We start from the raw sequence: 17,797 nt of genomic DNA, 5'->3' as shown, positions 1-17,797 counted from the left end.
ATTTACTTCACAACAGCGGGTGTTAAGTGCTGTGTGGCGGCCGTAAAAAGTCGCCCCGACTTCATCTCAGTGTTGTTATATTTTCTGGTCCTTCGGGATCATTGATTTCAACTCATTTAGATTTGAAGATTGAATACTGCTTAAGCCGGTGCTAGGGGGCGTGAGCAGTGTTGCATTTTCCATTACTGCTCATGAACAGACTCAATCAAACCGAGTCTGCAATATTCACTGTTTGCTTTGTTTTCGGTGCTTCCGAGGGATCTACTTTCCAGATTTTATTTACTTCACAACAGCGGGTGTTAAGTGCTGTGTGGCGGCCGTAAAAAGTCGCCCCGACTTCATCTCAGTGTTGTTATATTTTCTGGTCCTTCGGGATCATTGATTTCAACTCATTTAGATTTGAAGATTGAATACTGCTTAAGCCGGTGCTAGGGGGCGTGAGCAGTGTTGCATTTTCCATTACTGCTCATGAACAGACTCAATCAAACCGAGTCTGCAATATTCACTGTTTGCTTTGTTTTCGGTGCTTCCGAGGGATCTACTTTCCAGATTTTATTTACTTCACAACAGCGGGTGTTAAGTGCTGTGTGGCGGCCGTAAAAGTCGCCCGACTTCATCTCAGTGTTGTTATATTTTCTGGTCCTTCGGGATCATTGATTTCAACTCATTTAGATTTGAAGATTGAATACTGCTTAAGCCGGTGCTAGGGGGCGTGAGCAGTGTTGCATTTTCCATTACTGCTCATGAACAGACTCAATCAAACCGAGTCTGCAATTTTCACTGTTTGCATTGTTTTCGGTGCTTCCGAGGGATCTACTTTCCAGATTTTATTTACTTCACAACAGCGGATGTTAAGTGCTGTGTGGTGGCCGTAAAAACGCCCCGACTTCATCTCAGTGTTGTTATATTTCCTGGTCCTTCGGGATCATTGATTTCAATCATTTAGATTTGAAGATTGAATGCTGCTTAAGCCGGTGCTAGGGGGCGTGAGCAGTGTTGCATTTTCCATTACTGCTCATGAACAGACTCAATCAAACCTAGTCTGCAATTATTCACTGTTTGCTTTGTTTTCGGTGCTTCCGAGGGATCTACTTTCAAGATTTTATTTACTTCACAACAGGGGTGATAAGTGCTGTGTGGCGGCCGTAAAAGTCGCCCGACTTCATCTCAGTGTTGTTATATTTTCTGGTCTTGGGATCATTGATTTCAACTCATTTAGATTTGAAATTGAATACTGCTTAAGCCGGTGCTAGGGGCGTGGCAGTGTTGCATTTTCCATTACTGCTCATGAACAGACTCAATCAAACCGAGTCGCAATATTCACTGTTTGCTTGTTTTCGGTGCTTCCGAGGGATCTACTTTCCAGATTTTATTTACTTCACAACAGCGGGTGTTAAGTGCTGTGTGGCGGCCGTAAAAAGTCGCCCCGACTTCATCTCAGTGTTGTTATATTTTCTGGTCCTTCGGGATCATTGATTTCAACTCATTTAGATTTGAAGATTGAATACTGCTTAAGCCGGTGCTAGGGGGCGTGAGCAGTGTTGCATTTTCCATTACTGCTCATGAACAGACTCAATCAAACCGAGTCTGCAATTTTCACTGTTTGCATTGTTTTCGGTGCTTCCGAGGGATCTACTTTCCAGATTTTATTTACTTCACAACAGCGGATGTTAAGTGCTGTGTGGCGGCCGTAAAAAGTCGCCCCGACTTCATCTCAGTGTTGTTATATTTTCTGGTCCTTCGGGATCATTGATTTCAACTCATTTAGATTTGAAGATTGAATACTGCTTAAGCCGGTGCTAGGGGGCGTGAGCAGTGTTGCATTTTCCATTACTGCTCATGAACAGACTCAATCAAACCTAGTCTGCAATTTTCACTGTTTGCATTGTTTTCGGTGCTTCCGAGGGATCTACTTTCCAGATTTTATAATTGTTTACGAAAAGTTTGATTTTTCTTTCATAAAAAATAATGGTATAATCAATTGTCTGCAAACGTTTTGGAGAAAGGCCGCCACTTTGAAATTTGTCTCTACTTGAGTTTGAGGAAATACGATAAATTACACAAAATTTAAAAAAAAAACGGCACGGTAAAAGTTTTTAAAAAATTGCATCAAAGTGCGAAGCAAGGTTAACTGTAAGAATATACCAAGCAATTGCCATTTTTTAAACATTAGTATTAGGGGCCTTAATAGTTGGCGTCGTTTGACATGGTACACATTCGGGTTGATCTTCTTTATTCAAAAGATAAGAATGAGTCAAACGGGTATGACCTATTCGACAGCGAGAAAGAACAACTTCCTCCTTGCGAACAGATCTGTTCCTTTGGTGCCATTCCCCTAGGTGCCCCTTGCCGGCGGGGTGGGGGGGGGGGGGGTAGAAAATGCCGGCTGTATCTCCATGCAGAGGGGTACGACTCCCCCGAAAATGGAGCCGCCCGTTTGCCGTGGATGGCGGCCCGTAAGCCGGAGAGGAGGGTCCTGGATGTTGAGGTGCCCCATAGCACCCCGGGGAGGTGATGCATGCTTGTTCACATGTGTGCATCCCCTTTCCGGTGTGTGGGTGCCAACACACATTTTTGGCCTCTAATTCGGTCTAGACGTTTTTGGCGGTCGTATTGGCCTGATACGATCAATCGGCTGGTCATGCCAAGCCCTAGGAAATTGCACTTTAATTACTCTTACATCTTCTAATTCGTCTAATTGCATCTGTTTTTTTTTCCTTTTGACAATGCACAATTATCTTCTTTTGGCAAATTAACGTCACACAAAATCAAATGTACTTTCTTCCTCTTGTCACATTTTACTGCTTTCAGCAAATTTCATAGTACGTTCACACAAAAGTATTGAACACGTCATGGCAATATGTATTACAATTTCTATTTCCTAGAAGGCGGTGGCTTAGGGTCAGTTGGTTGGGTAAAGTAGCAATCCCTTGAATCCCCGTATTGCATTTTTGCAATACAGCTGGTGATATAAACAAGATTGCAAAATACCTGGCCGAGTATATCACTACAGTATCCCTAACATGTTTGAGCTGGATATCCGCTCTGCTTACATGTTCCCTTGTTGGACTCCGTGGCGGGTGGGGGCTGCGAGTGACGAATGCTAACAAATTCATCATGGAGATCAAAATAAAAACAAACGACCGCATACCGAAACAGACTCAGATGGCACGGAAGGTGAGAATCCCTCTCACCGACCATACACATCCAACATGGCATTTCCAAGATTTCTGTTAATTCAGTCAACTGATGAATTTTTTAAAATGACAAGTCTTTCTCCATTCGTAATTGAAAAAACACTTCAAAGTATAGCTGGTGTTCCGAAGTTCGTTAAAAAGTTACGCACAGGGGATCTGCTCGTTGAAGTAGAAAAAGCAGCACATGCTCAAAATTTACTTAAACTAACATCCTTCTTCAACCGGCCATGTAAGTGCATTGCACACCGCACTCTGAATTCCTCAAGGGGGGTCATCCGCTGTCCTGATCTTGCTGGAGTTTCGGAGTCGGAAATTGTGCACGGCCTTGCTGATCAACATGTCACGGCTGCTAGACGAATCAAAATTAAACGATTAGGGAAAGAAATAAACACAAACACTATTATTCTTACTTTCGGCATACCTTTCCTTCCTTCAGTCATAGAAGTTGGATACCTCATGACAAAAGTTACAACCTTTATCCCTAGTGAGCGAGTGAGATGGGTTTTACAGCGAACCGACACAAAATGGTCATATATCGCCGAGAAGAAGTCATATTGCAAACGCCAACTGTAAAGCCTAAACACTGATGTAAAAATGTAAAGCATACCTAAAAACATCCATGTAAAAATGTAAAGAACACTATGAATAATGTAAAACATATCTAAAAGCATCCATGTAAAAATGTAAAGCATATCTAAAAACAGTAATGTAAAAATGTATGTACGTGTGTGTTAAAATATCAGCTGCAAACATAATAATATTGCAAGATGTAAATAAAAATAAGAAGTGTTAGATCTTTTGATATATTCCTATCTGCTTTAAAAACGATAAAATATTTCCGACTGAAACGTTGTCAAATAATTCTCTCAAAGATTGAACGTCATATGTACTACGTTATGTAGCAAAGTCCACACAGTCGATTAAAATGTGTTTAATAGTTAGCGGTGTTTGACATGGTACACATTCTGGTTGATCTTCTTTATTCAAAAGGTAAGAGTGAGTCAAACGGGTATGACCTATATCCCTAATAGACTTCAATGCTACTGCTGCTTTAAGTTCGGACACAACGAGAGAAACTGCAAATGTGATCACATTTGCCCAAAGTGCTGTCGAGATGGCCATTCCCATGACGAGGACAAGTGCAATTATACAGTGCGTTGTGTGAATTGCGGCGAGCCACATTCCGCCAGGTCTCGCGACTGCAAGACGTGAAAACTCGAGAAGGAAGTTCTTCATGTCAAGTTCACACAAGGCATTTGATTTCCAGAAGCCAGGCAAATTGCCAATGCTAAATTTACATCTCCATCACTCACACAAACTTATTCATCAATCACTAAATCTGTCGCTAACAAAACAACACAGTGCATTGATGCTTTTACTCAAACAGATTCAGTGACTGTTTCTCAAACTCAAGCCAAAACTTTTCGGAACCTAGCAAACAACAATCAAATGTACAGAAAAATCCTCAAGGTAAAGCTCCAGCTGCAATACAAAACATCCCTAATTACAAGCCACAACAACAACGAACAAGCAATATATCTAACAATTAAACAAGTACTTCATCATCGGTAAAGGTGAATAAAACACCTAGACAAAGAATTGAACTAAATACCGGTGGAGTGGGGAAGGGATCTACTGATCCCATTAACCACTACAACCGGTTTGAACATCTAGCAGTAGATGTAGATATGGAGGACGGGGAGGATGGACGTTCGTCTAAGCCTCCTGCCATACCTCCTTAACCTTTAACGGAGAAAAAGATTACTAGGATGTCTTAAGTGCTGTGTGGCGGCCGTAAAAAGTCGCCCCGACTTCATCTCAGTGTTGTTATATTTTCTGGTCCTTCGGGATCATTGATTTCAACTCATTTAGATTTGAAGATTGAATACTGCTTAAGCCGGTGCTAGGGGGCGTGGGCAGTGTTGCATTTTCCATTACTGCTCATGAACAGACTCAATCAAACCGAGTCTGCAATTTTCACTGTTTGCTTTGTTCTCGGTGCTTCCGAGGGATCTACTTTTCAGATTTTAATTTCTCCTGAGAAGACTGAATAGTGTGAATACCATGTTTCCAGATAGAACATATTTATGTCGAATAAAATAATCCAGTGGAACTGCCGTGGACTTAAAGCTAATTATAATGAAATTCGCCTTCTTCTATCAAAATATAATTCCTCTGTGATGAGTTTAAGTGAAACCTTTTTGAAAGAAAGTGACAACATATCCTTTAAAAATTATTCAACGTATAACTTTATCAATAAAAGTTCAGAAAAGGCTTCTGGTTGCGCATCAATTTTAATAAATAATGCACATCCGCAGAGAGAAATTGTTTTGAATACTACCGTTCAGTCAGTTGCATTGCATGTAACTATGGACCGACCTATAACATTTTGTTCAGTTTATATACCTCCTAAATTTAAACTTAATCTTGAAGATCTTGACAACCTGATCAATCAACTACCGCAACCGTTTATTCAGATGGGAGATTTCAATGGTCACCACGAGTTTTGGGGTTGTTCTGATAGCAATGCTAGAGGTCAAATTATTAAAACCTTTATTGAAAGAAATTCTCTCTGCTTACTGAATGATAAATCCAAAACATACCTACATCCTGCTACAGGACACTACTCTTCAATTTGTCAATCAATTTGTCAACTTACATGGGAGTGATCATTTCCCGATTATCTTATCAAGTATTGTTCAGCAAACGTCAGCTGATTCCTCTTATTTTAAATTTAATAAAGCTGACTGGCAGCAATATCAGTCTTTATGCAAAAATGATTTGTCTTTGGAGAATTTCGCCAATTGTTTTGATCCTATTGATCGGTTTTCTGTTATTTTATCAGATATTGCAGACAAGTCCATCCCAAAAACTTCAAGAAATGGTAAATCAAAAAATAAACCATGGTATAACGATGATTGTAAGACCGCTATTCGAAAACGTAGAGCAGCCGTTAAAAAATTTAATATTCGACCGACAAAAGACAATCTGCAATCAGTTAAGATTCTCAGAGCAAAAGCTCGCAGAACTATAAAACAAGCAAAGAAAAACTCCTGGCATTCATACGTTTCTAAACTTAATTCTAGGTCATCGGTTAAAAAAGTGTGGGAAATGATTCGTAAAATAAGTGAAAAAGGAAAAACCTTCAAATGTTTCTCATCTTAAACAATCTGACCAGACTACTGCATCTACCAAAGAAGACATTGCTAATACTCTTGGTGAAGCTTTTTCAAAAAACTCTTCTTCACATAATTATGACCAAAGATTCCAAAACATTAAATTAACTAAAGAAAGCAAACCTCTGAATTTTGATCCAAATAATGAGGAAGATTATAATAAACCTTTTTCGATCACAGAGTTAATTGACTCTTTAGACAAATGTCATGATACTGCAGCTGGTCCAGACCAAATACATTATCAACTTTTAAAACACTTACCACAAGAATCATTAGACCTTCTCCTTGAAATCTACAATATTACATGGAAAATGCTATTTTTCCAGACTCCTGGAGGGAAGCTATTGTTATTGCCATACAAAAACCCGGAAAAGAACGCACGAACCCAAGTAATTATAGACCGATAGCTCTAACTAGTTGTTTATGTAAAACTCTGGAACGTATGATTAATTCTAGACTAGTTTGGTACCTCGAATCGCAAGGTTTAATTACAAACTTTCAAAGCGGCTTTCGCAAACAACGCAGCACAACCGATCACCTTGTTCGACTGGAAAATTTTATTCGTGATGCATTTATTAAAAAAAGAGCATCTAGTGTCTGTCTTTTTCGATTTAGAAAAAGCTTATGACACTACATGGAAATATGGTATTATGAATGACCTTAACGACATAGGTTTAAAAGGTCGTCTGCCAACATTTATATCACAATTTTTATCTGATCGAAGTTTTAAAGTACGTGTTGGTGATACCCTTTCTGACTCATTTGAGCAAGAACAGGGAGTTCCACAAGGTTCAATTTTATCTGTCGCACTTTTTAGCATCAAAATTAATAATATTGTGAAATGTTTGTTACCAGGAACAGACTGTTCATTATATATTGACGATTTTTTAATATGTTATCGCTCAAAAAAATATGCGTATGATTGAACGCCAATTACAACAGTGTTTGAATAAAGTCCAAACTTGGGCCATGGAAAATGGGTTTAAATTTTCCCAATCGAAAACTCAATGTGTCCACTTTTGCCAATTACGGAAACATCATTGTGACCCCGAGCTTTTTCTAAATGGTACAAAAATACCCGTTGTTGATGAAGCAAAATTTCTTGGTGTTATCTTTGATAAAAAGCTTTCGTTTGTACCGCATATAAAATACTTGAAAGCCTAATGTCTGAAGTCATTAAATCTTTTAAAGGTAATTTCAAATACTGATTGGGGAGCCGATCGCACGGTTTTATTAAGACTTTATAGGGCTTTAATTAGATCTAAGGTAGATTACGGCTGTATTGTTTATGGTTCCGCAAGAAAATCTTATTTACAAATGTTAGATACCATACATAATCAAGGTCTTCCTATTGCTCTTGGTGCATTCCGAACATCGCCAGTTGAAAGTTTATATGCTGAAGCAAACGAACCATCTCTTTACACACGCCGAGAGAAACTTTCACTGCAATATGCTTTAAGAGTGGCTGCCAACAAATCCAATCCTGCTCATGAAATTATTTGTAAACCTAAGTACTCCGATTCATATCAGGAAAAATCAAAACAAATCAACACGTTTGGATTTCGCATACAATCTTCTATGAATGAAACTGACTTTGAATTCAATGGTATTAAAGAAAATTCAATTCCAGATACACCACCGTGGACCCTTCATATCCCTACAGTTCTTTTCGATTTGAAAACTGCCTTTAGAAAATCTGAAACAAACCCTGAAATATTCTAGTCCAAATATCATGAAATCAAATCAACTTACAAGGACTATTTTGCAATTTACAGAGACGGTTCAAAAGATTAATCAAAGGTTGGCTGTGCTGCTGTCAGCCTCCTTCATCAATCAAAATTATGTTTGCCAAATAATGCAACAATATTTTCAGTCGAGGCCAAAGCTATTGATTTAGCGCTAAATTTTTTATCAAGAAATAGTGCAGACAAATTTATTATCTTTTCCGACTCGCTTTCTGTTTTACAGTCAATTCATAACCGAAATATGGAAAATCTATTCATTTAAAATATTCTTCTCAGGCTTCATGCACTATCTTTAAAAAAGTTTATCATATTTTGTTGGATTCCTAGTCATGTTGGTATTCATGGAAACGAGGATGCCGATATTGCAGCAAAGAAATCCCTTTTATTATCACAATCTAATTTGAAATTACCACATACCGATTTTAGGCCCAATATAAACAAATACATTTAAATGGCAATCGTCATGGAACCGTGCTTCATTCAATAAACTTCATGATATCAAACCTACTCTAGGGGAATGGCACCAAGGGAACAATCTGTTCGCAGGGAGGAAGCTGCCTTTCTCGCTGTCGAATAGGTCATACCCGTTTGACTCACTCTTACCTTTTGAATAAAGAAGATTAACCCGAATGTGTACCGTGTCAAACACCGCTAACTATGAAACACATTTTAATCGACTGTGTGGACTTTGCTACACAACGCAGTACATATTATGACGTTCAATCTTTTAGAGAATTATTTGTCAACGTTTCAGTCGGAAATATTTTATCGTTTTTAAAGCAGAGAGGAATATATAAAAAGATCTAACACTTCTTATTTTTATTTACATCTTGCAATATTATTATGTTTGCAGCTGGTATTTTAACACACACGTACATACATTTTTACATTACTGCTTTTAGATATGCTTTACATTTTTACATGGATGCTTTTAGATATGTTTCACATTATTCATAGTGTTCTTTATATTTTTACATGGATGTTTTTAGGTATGCTTTACATTTTTACATCAATGTTTAGGCTTTACAGTTGGCGTTTGCAATCTGACTTCTTCTCGGCGATATATGACCATTTTGTGTCGATTCGCCGTAAAACCCAACTCACTCACTCATTCCCCTTGGGTTTGCCGTATGGCGGCCGTAAAATGTCTCCCCGTACATTCAATCAGGGCTGTTATATTTCGATCTTCTCAGATCGTTCAGCACGACTTTTATGTCGTGTTATTGGTACTGTTTAGTTTCTCAACATGACCATTTCGGCCTGGGTGGTTCCAATACTCCCGCTTTCATAGCCTTGGTTATTGTATAATCACCCCTTGGATATAGTGCCTGCTTTTTAATTTTGTCTTTTGACAGTTCCTGTGATACGCAGGCTCCATAACCTCAGATCCCCTTCCTTAATTCCAGTTTGTTTAGTTCTGCTAATTGTTTTCTCGTTTGGGGCAAACCCATTCTTTTATCTGGGGACCAAACGCCGCTCTTCATGGAATTACACGCCTCAACACGTGTATCATTGAAGGTTCCATGTTCATCGCCGTTTGAATACATCTGCGGATGTCTCTAAATTGCTTTCTGTACTTTTAGCATGTGTAAATGTTGAGTTCTGCTAAACACGGGGCTAGAGGGCGTGAACGGTAGCATGCATTTCCAATACCGTCCATGAACAGGCTCAATCAAACCGAGCCTGCAACATTTTCGTTTTTGTCGTGTTGAGCGACATGTAAAGTTTCCACTTTTTTTCTATTTTGATATCATGAAGTTTGTCAATTTTGCATACTGGTGCAATACACAGCCAGACACATGTTTTCCTGGTGTTTTTATGATTAAAAGTATTGAAATTTATGAATTCCTGTCGCTTCACAGTGAAAGAGGCCCCTGAAAAAAAATGGAGCGGGAAATCCGTTGACCAAGTAATCAATTTGGTGGGGCCTAATACAAAATAACAGTTTGATGTGTTCATTAATTTATCTAAGTTAAAAAAAGTTATTTCACCTTTAAAATGTGCTAATAATGTTACATATGTATATTTATTTTATGCCAACTGATGAAATACTAAGTTATATATATGTGAATATATAAAATGAAAGATTTGTTCAATGTTATAATGTGTGTGTTCGTGTTTAACGTCTTTTTCAACAATTTTTCAGTCATAATAAACGACGGTGTCTACTTGTAGCAGTGAGCACAATGCCCGACTTTATAGTGCTGACTCAGTGCAATATCACGCCGTAGACACGTGACATGATACCCCACCCAGTCACATTATACTAACACCGGGCTGACCAGTCCTAGCACTACCCTCTTAATGCTGAGCGCCAAGCGAGGAAGCTGCTAGTACCATTTCTACATCTTTGGTATGACGCGACCGGGGATCGAACCCACGACCTCCCGCACTCGAAGCGGACGCTCTACCACTAGGCTACCGAGGCGGTTATGTTATAATGTGCGTAATATCATAATGCAAGTTTAACTCTAAGACACACCAAAAGGTCAATATATATCCAACTTTTAAAAAACAAGGAAGAATATCCAACAGGGAAAGCCACGTTCAAAAAAAAGCAGCCTCCCCAAAGACACACACGAACAACTCTTGCACACCATACACAAACATGAACACAAAAGGACAAAACAAACAAATACAGGAACACATTGGGGCACCGCCTTGGAACGGTCAGTGGCAAAACCACCACTGGGGAGCTTAAACCGGTTTATGGTGCACCTAACCTCACTCATACCCCCACCATGTTCCAAAGTCACAAGACAGTGTAAATAAAAGTAATCCCCGCCAGGTGAAACCCTAACATACGTAAAGGCAACAGAAGGTATGTAATGTAAAACACAAGAAGGACAAAGACAAATATCAAACAGGGAATGCCACGTACCAAAAATGCAGCCTCCCCAAAACGAAATCCACAGCACTCAGACGTGCACGGCACAAACACACACATAGCCAACACATGAGGACAAAACGAACAAACAAAGGAACACAGCGGGACACCGCCTTGGAACGGTCAGTGGCAAAAACACCACTGGGGAGCTTAAACCGGTTTATGGTGCACCTAACCTCACTCTTACCCCCACCATGTTCCAAAGTCACAAGAGAGTGTAAATAAAAGTAATCCCCGCCAGGTGAAACCCTTTTAAGCTTTGTTATTGAGTTTCATATTTTGCAGTGCTCTAATGTATCAATTCGAATACTAGTTAATGACTTGATTTTCAGCAAACCTTTTTGAATGATAACTTTCTGGTGTGTTTCGTCCTAGTAACGTTTTGAGTGACCCATACCGTGTTTCAAGGACTCATCAGTTAGAGAAACACCATAAACTTGAGTCAACAAGAACATAAAATAAAACAATGTTAATGAACTGAAAACAAGCATGCATTTCCACTACCGTCCATGAATAGGCTCAATCAAACCGAGCCTGTAACATTTTCATTTTTGTCGTGTTGAGCGACCTGTGAAGTTTCCACTTTTTCTATTTTAAACAGAACTTTCATGCAAGTATTATTATAATACAAAATAAAACTTCGATGTTTTTAGTTAAGAAATAATATACATGTTTTCTAGATAAAACGAAGTCCCGTTCGTCCGACATTTTCCACACCTGCCTCATTTAAATTTTTTTTTTTATTGAATGGAGGCAAAAGTTATAAATCTGTTAATAAATAACTTAAGATGAATGTTTAAACTTTAAAACAAAAACGAGATCATATTTTTGGACAAGTTATATTTTCAATACCATTGTCCCATACAACAAGGCACCATAGCAAATTCATACCCTTCTTCATGTGAGGAAGCCACCAAGCTGGTGGTCCCTACACAGGTGCCCGCCCGTGATGAAATAATGCACGGAGGGGAACCTAGAGTCTAGCTTGAAAGTCGCCATAAGGCCAAATCTCTCTCCGTACTTATATTCGTTTATTTATATAATTTGGAATATCCGAAAAGTAGTTTTAGCAAAACGTTTTTGAAAAATAAAGAAAATTAGTTCATTTCGTGTCCCAAATTACTAGTTATTTACGAGTAATTGAAACATCTCGAAAGTACATACGCTCTTTTAAATCAGAGAAACGTCGCATTACAAAGAAGACAGTTAGCATGCGAGGCACATGCTACACGATTATTCCGAGATGATTAACACTATTGTAGAGGAAATCCAATTATTTGTCATAACCCTGTGACATTTTATCAAAATTACGTATTATTTATTTCACTCATATCAGTGGTTGTTTCCATTTAGTGTCTTCTTATGCTTGCATCATATCTTCCCTATTACAGTGAGTGAGTGAGTTGGGTTTTACGGCGAATCGACACAAAATGGTCATATATCACCGAGAAGTCATATTGCAAACGCCATCTGTAAAGCATAAACATTAATGTAAAAATGTAAAGCATACCAAAAAAAAAAAAAACATCTATGTAAAAATGTAAAGCATATCTAAAATCAGCTATGTAAAAATGTATATAAGTGTGTGTTAAAATATCAGCTGCAAACATAATAATATTGCAAGATGTAAATAAAAATATGAAATGTTGGATTTTTTTATATATTCCTATCTGCTTTAAAAACGATAAAATATTTCCGACTGAAACGTTTTCAAATAACTCTTTCAAAGATTGAACGTCATAATATGTAGTGCGTTGTGTAGCAAATATAATCTGAAAAGTCCACACAGTCAATTAAAATATGTTTAATAGTTAGCGGTGTTTGACATGGTACACATTCGTGTTGATCTTCCTTATTCAAAAGATAAGAATGAGTCAAACGGGTATGACCTATTCGACAGCGAGAAAGGACAACTTCCTCCCTGCGAACAGATCTGTTCCCTTGGTGCCATTCCCGTAGCGTAGGTTTGAGATCATGAAGTTTATTGAATGAAGCATTGTTCCATGACGATTGCAATTTAGATAAAATGTATTTGTTTATATTGGGCCTAAAATCGGTATGTTGTAATTTCAAATTAGATTGTGTTAATAAAAGGGATTTCTTTGCTGCAATATCAGCATCCTCGTTTCCATGAATACCAACATGACTGGGAATCCAACAAAATATGATAGACTTTTTTAAGATAGTTCATGAAACCTGAGAAGAATATTTTGAATGAATGGATTTTCCATATTTTGGTTATGAATTGACTGTAAAACAGAAAGCGAGTCGGAAAAGATAATAATTTTTTCTTCACTATTACAACAAATTGTATTGTGCTGTAAGTAGTTTGGATGTTACGTTCAAAATGCTACATAAACAACTTGCTAATTCATGAAATGAATTAAATTAAGAATAAATTCATTAGACATCGACTGAAACTAAAGGATTGTATGACATTTAATGTGCTTGAATGTCTAGACAGACTTTCCTGTTATACAGTTTGACAACCATGTAGTGGACAGAAACACAAGAGTGTCGTCGTTAGCCTGATAATTTTAGACAGGACCGCCTCGCCAGCCTAGCGGTAGAACTTATGCTTCGAATTCAGAGGTTTAGGTTCGCTCAGTCTTTAAAGAATAATTCTACATGTCAATACTTAATGTGACTGCGTTTTTTGGTACGTGGCATTCCCTGTTTGGTATTTGTCTTTGTTTTAGGTGGGGTTTGATGCCACATTTCTACGGCGTGATATTCGAATCCGGAAGCACTATAATCACATTGTGATCACTTATAAATACAAGTACACACCGTCGTTTGTATGACTGAAAAACTGATTAAAAAGACGCTAAACCAGGTCTTTTATAAGAAGTATGGTGTACATCTCTTTAACAGATGGACGCTACTTTCGTTGTTGCTTACAGTACAGGTAGAATACTCTTATGATAGGTAGTTCTAACAGTCAACTTGAACACAGATGCCATGACCTGGGGGCCTAGGTGGCCGAGTGGTTAAGGCCGCTGAGCCAAACACCAATGTAGGCTCGAGCCTCACTAGGGGCGTAAAAGTTTTCATGTTAAGAAGTCGTCCAGCTGGCTTACAAAGAGCCGATGGTTCTACCCAGCTGCCCACCTGTGATGATATTATGTTGAGAGCTACCTGAGGTCTTCCTCCACTGAAAAGCTGGAAAGTCGCCTTATAATTGTGTCAGTGTGACGTTAAATCACAAAAAAAAATCTAATATATATGTAAATACACACGAAAATATGTATAGGATGTATGCAAGCCATTAAGGCAGTTTGATGCTATTTACTGTTTGGTGTCAAATCGAGTTATGGCTCATGGCCTGCTTACTAATCAACTAATTATAAACAAGTTTATAAAGCTGCAAAGCTTGAATACTGTTATAGTAAACATCCAGTCACTGCCTATCACAGTTTTATCAAAGTAACAGAAATACAACTATTCTAATCTTTGTAGGTAATTATAAACTGTGATCTTGAAATTGTGTCTTGCAACGGTATTTAAATTTGTTCATCTTTTGCATAGCACGGGTATGATTTAAACAATTGTTCAATGCATGTCATCTATCAAATACTTAATCGCCGTTCTTTTTTTACAGCATCAGACGCTGAACATTTTAGTTAGGAACTTAGAGCAGTTTAGTTCAATTCAAGGTCTCCGAAATGTAATAAGCAGACCTCGCGTCTCTTATTGCCGACGTAACTTCCTATTTCCTAAAACAGATTAGACGAGTCTTAACAGCATCCTTTTTAATCTTCACTTAATGTTTCATTTCCTGGAGTGAAATCGTAAAGTCGCATTCAGTTTTATTCAATTGAAATGTCAATTTTCATTAGCCAAATTACTTAACGAAACCACAGAGAGCTGATTAAAGTCTTTTATTTCAATTGGTCTTGATCGGTCTTTTGCAGAAAATATCAATACACTTCGTTGCATGATTTCCTTCCTCGTTTCTTTTCTTTTTAAGCTGTACTTCTTACATTTATTACGTAAATTGATATTCATATTCAGCTGTTACAAATCTGAACCAAGGTTCTCGCCAGGTCCTGAAATGCCAACATTTCCATACGCAAAAATCTTACGAAAACAAATTCCTACAAAAACCAGATTAAGATCTACCGTCTCGCAAAGGTGTCTTTACACACGTATATCATTTCAAAAGCAAAGATGAATGATTTAGATCGTATAATTTAATGAAAACGTTTACCTACTGAAGAAGTTTATTTTAGTTTATTCTATGATTGCAACATGACTACATGCTCTAGCAAACATAATTAATTGAGAAGTAAGAAACCCAATCGAAATAGGGAAATGTATAATACTAAAATTGAATTTAACCGGTGCTGTCAGATGAGCGGACTGGCACTTTTTATTATATCTCATGGACAACACAACGAACTCGAATCTACTGTAATCCGTTAGGGCCAGCGCCTGCTTCCTAAAAACGAGAAGCGCGAAGGTACGATGGCGAAACACGACAGTGCGATGTTGAAGGAGGAAATTTAACATGGCATTATGATGGCGGAGCACGACAGTACGATGGTAAAGTCCATTGTAATGTCGCACTTCGCCATCATACTGTCCGACTTAGTTATCGCACTTCATCATCGTAGAGTACATCGTATTGTCCCGCTTCGACATCGAGCTGTCGCACTTTTCCATCGTTGTGTTAGCATTTACCATCGTAGTGTCACCATCGCACTGTCGAGCTTTACAATCGTACTGTCGGGCTTAACAATCTTGGTATCACCATTGTACTGTTGCACTTCTCCATCGGTGTGTCACCATCGTACTGGCGTCATTTATCAGCTTAGTGTCACCCTTCGCCATTATAGGTAGAATTCGCTGGCCAAAACGGAACACCATACGAATCTGCTAAATGTTTTTCTTGGTTGCGTTTTATGGTTATTAAAGATTTTTATTAAATCGGCCTGAGCGGAATTCATGGACTCCATTATCCTAAGCGATACGATATACAGGCAAGTCACTAACTACTCGATTCAATGACATTAATCCGGGAATAATTAAAATGAGTTATGGTGTGCGTGAGGGACGTTTCTACATTTAATTACCTCACAGGATTTGACTCGCTGATACCATATTAGCTGTAAGTGTGCTTGCATGGTTGCGTTAATCGTCTGATATAAGAGATGTTAAGTAAACTGTTATAGACACTTGTGCATGTAAAATTTACATAGTACAAATGCATAAAAGATAATCAGCCATTGTAACTTTAGGCCACATGTGTATTACCATGATTCATCTCAAATAATCCTTTTGGTTTTTAGAACAGTACGAAGTGACAGTTGGATAAGTTAACTCTCAGTAGAAGTTCTAATTTTGAACTATTACCACCTACTGGAAATTCCAACGAGTGTTTAGGTTTATGCGTAGGTAAAAATGATACACATTTAGATACTGAATAAGTATTATTTAACTCCAAGTAATTTAAAAACAAGGACTAGGATCCAATAGAAATATCTACTTTCTCAGAATGCATTATCCCAAAGTAGCAGTGTATGAATTATAGACAAACACATACTTATTAAACCTGGAAAAAGTAAGATGAAACGACAACAGGAATAAACCTCAGCTTTGTAGTAATTTTACAATACGTCTAACATGACTCGTTATCAAACTTTAACTCTTATAAGTCAGTATTTTTGATAAATCATTAATGAATCCTCGGAAAGTTGGGATGCTTAACTCATTCAACTATATGTGTGCACACACGGTTTAAAATACGTAAACGCTAATATTGATCATTAACAAAAGTATCATTGTTTTGTTACGGACTAAGAATTATCTCCCCTAGTTCCATTTCCTGATGTTTTATTTTCTGGACTTGAGATAATGAAGTCCATTAAACGCATTAGCATAAAAGAATTCCATCAAAACCACTGCTTGGGGCCGTGAGGTGTGACGCATATTTTAATACCTTTCACCAATAGACACCATCACCCATTTCTGCTAATTATGTGCATGAATACTGGATATGCTTCGAAACAATCTTTTTTAATAGTTTGTTGCAAAATATTAGATGAAACGTGACAAATTAGAAGCGTAGTGTTGTACATATGCTGAAAGTTTATTAATATCAAAGGTTGACCTGTTTTTAATGGGTTGTACGTAATCAGTGAATTACTTGAGCAAATCATGAGACACAAGAATGAAGGGGAAAATTACCTAATAAGCCCTTCGTTTACAATTGCATATACTGATATTCGTGGTTTTGTACTGACTAGTTTTGTCACTGTGAAAAATAAAGTAGTGAAACTCAGACATTGTATATGTCTCAAATAAAATGATGTATTCTAATTTTGTTCAGTATCTCAAATTCTTTATAGAGTTTCATTAAAACGTACTGGTGTGTAAAAATGCATTTTACCATTAAGCTACGGACTGGATACTGTAACGTTATAATCTCTATTACTCTCCAGTAGTTGAGGTCTTATCTTACCACCTATGTTGCAAAATGTATGCAAGCGCAAATCTATAACTCAAGTCTTCAATTTACGGACTTCAACACAAGAACTATTTAAATAAGGTGTAGCGAGATACATTAACAGGAACCTTAAAAAACGAAGTGAATAAGTATCGACCGTAAGAGAGACTGAAAACACTTCTAACATAATTGGTAAAGCCTTTGTAACAAATGTAGAAGTGGAACTCTTGGAAAATATGCACAACACGAGCAGAAACATTTTTTTTCGCATGAGATTATTGAATAAACAATTTCTTTCTTATGTTTCCCTGATGCTAGCAGAACTAGTCGTACATCCTGAGTTG

Source organism: Mercenaria mercenaria, chromosome 5 (assembly GCF_021730395.1).
Source record: "Mercenaria mercenaria strain notata chromosome 5, MADL_Memer_1, whole genome shotgun sequence".
NCBI lineage: Eukaryota > Metazoa > Mollusca > Bivalvia > Venerida > Veneridae > Mercenaria > Mercenaria mercenaria.
This window is presented reverse-complemented; position numbering follows the sequence as displayed.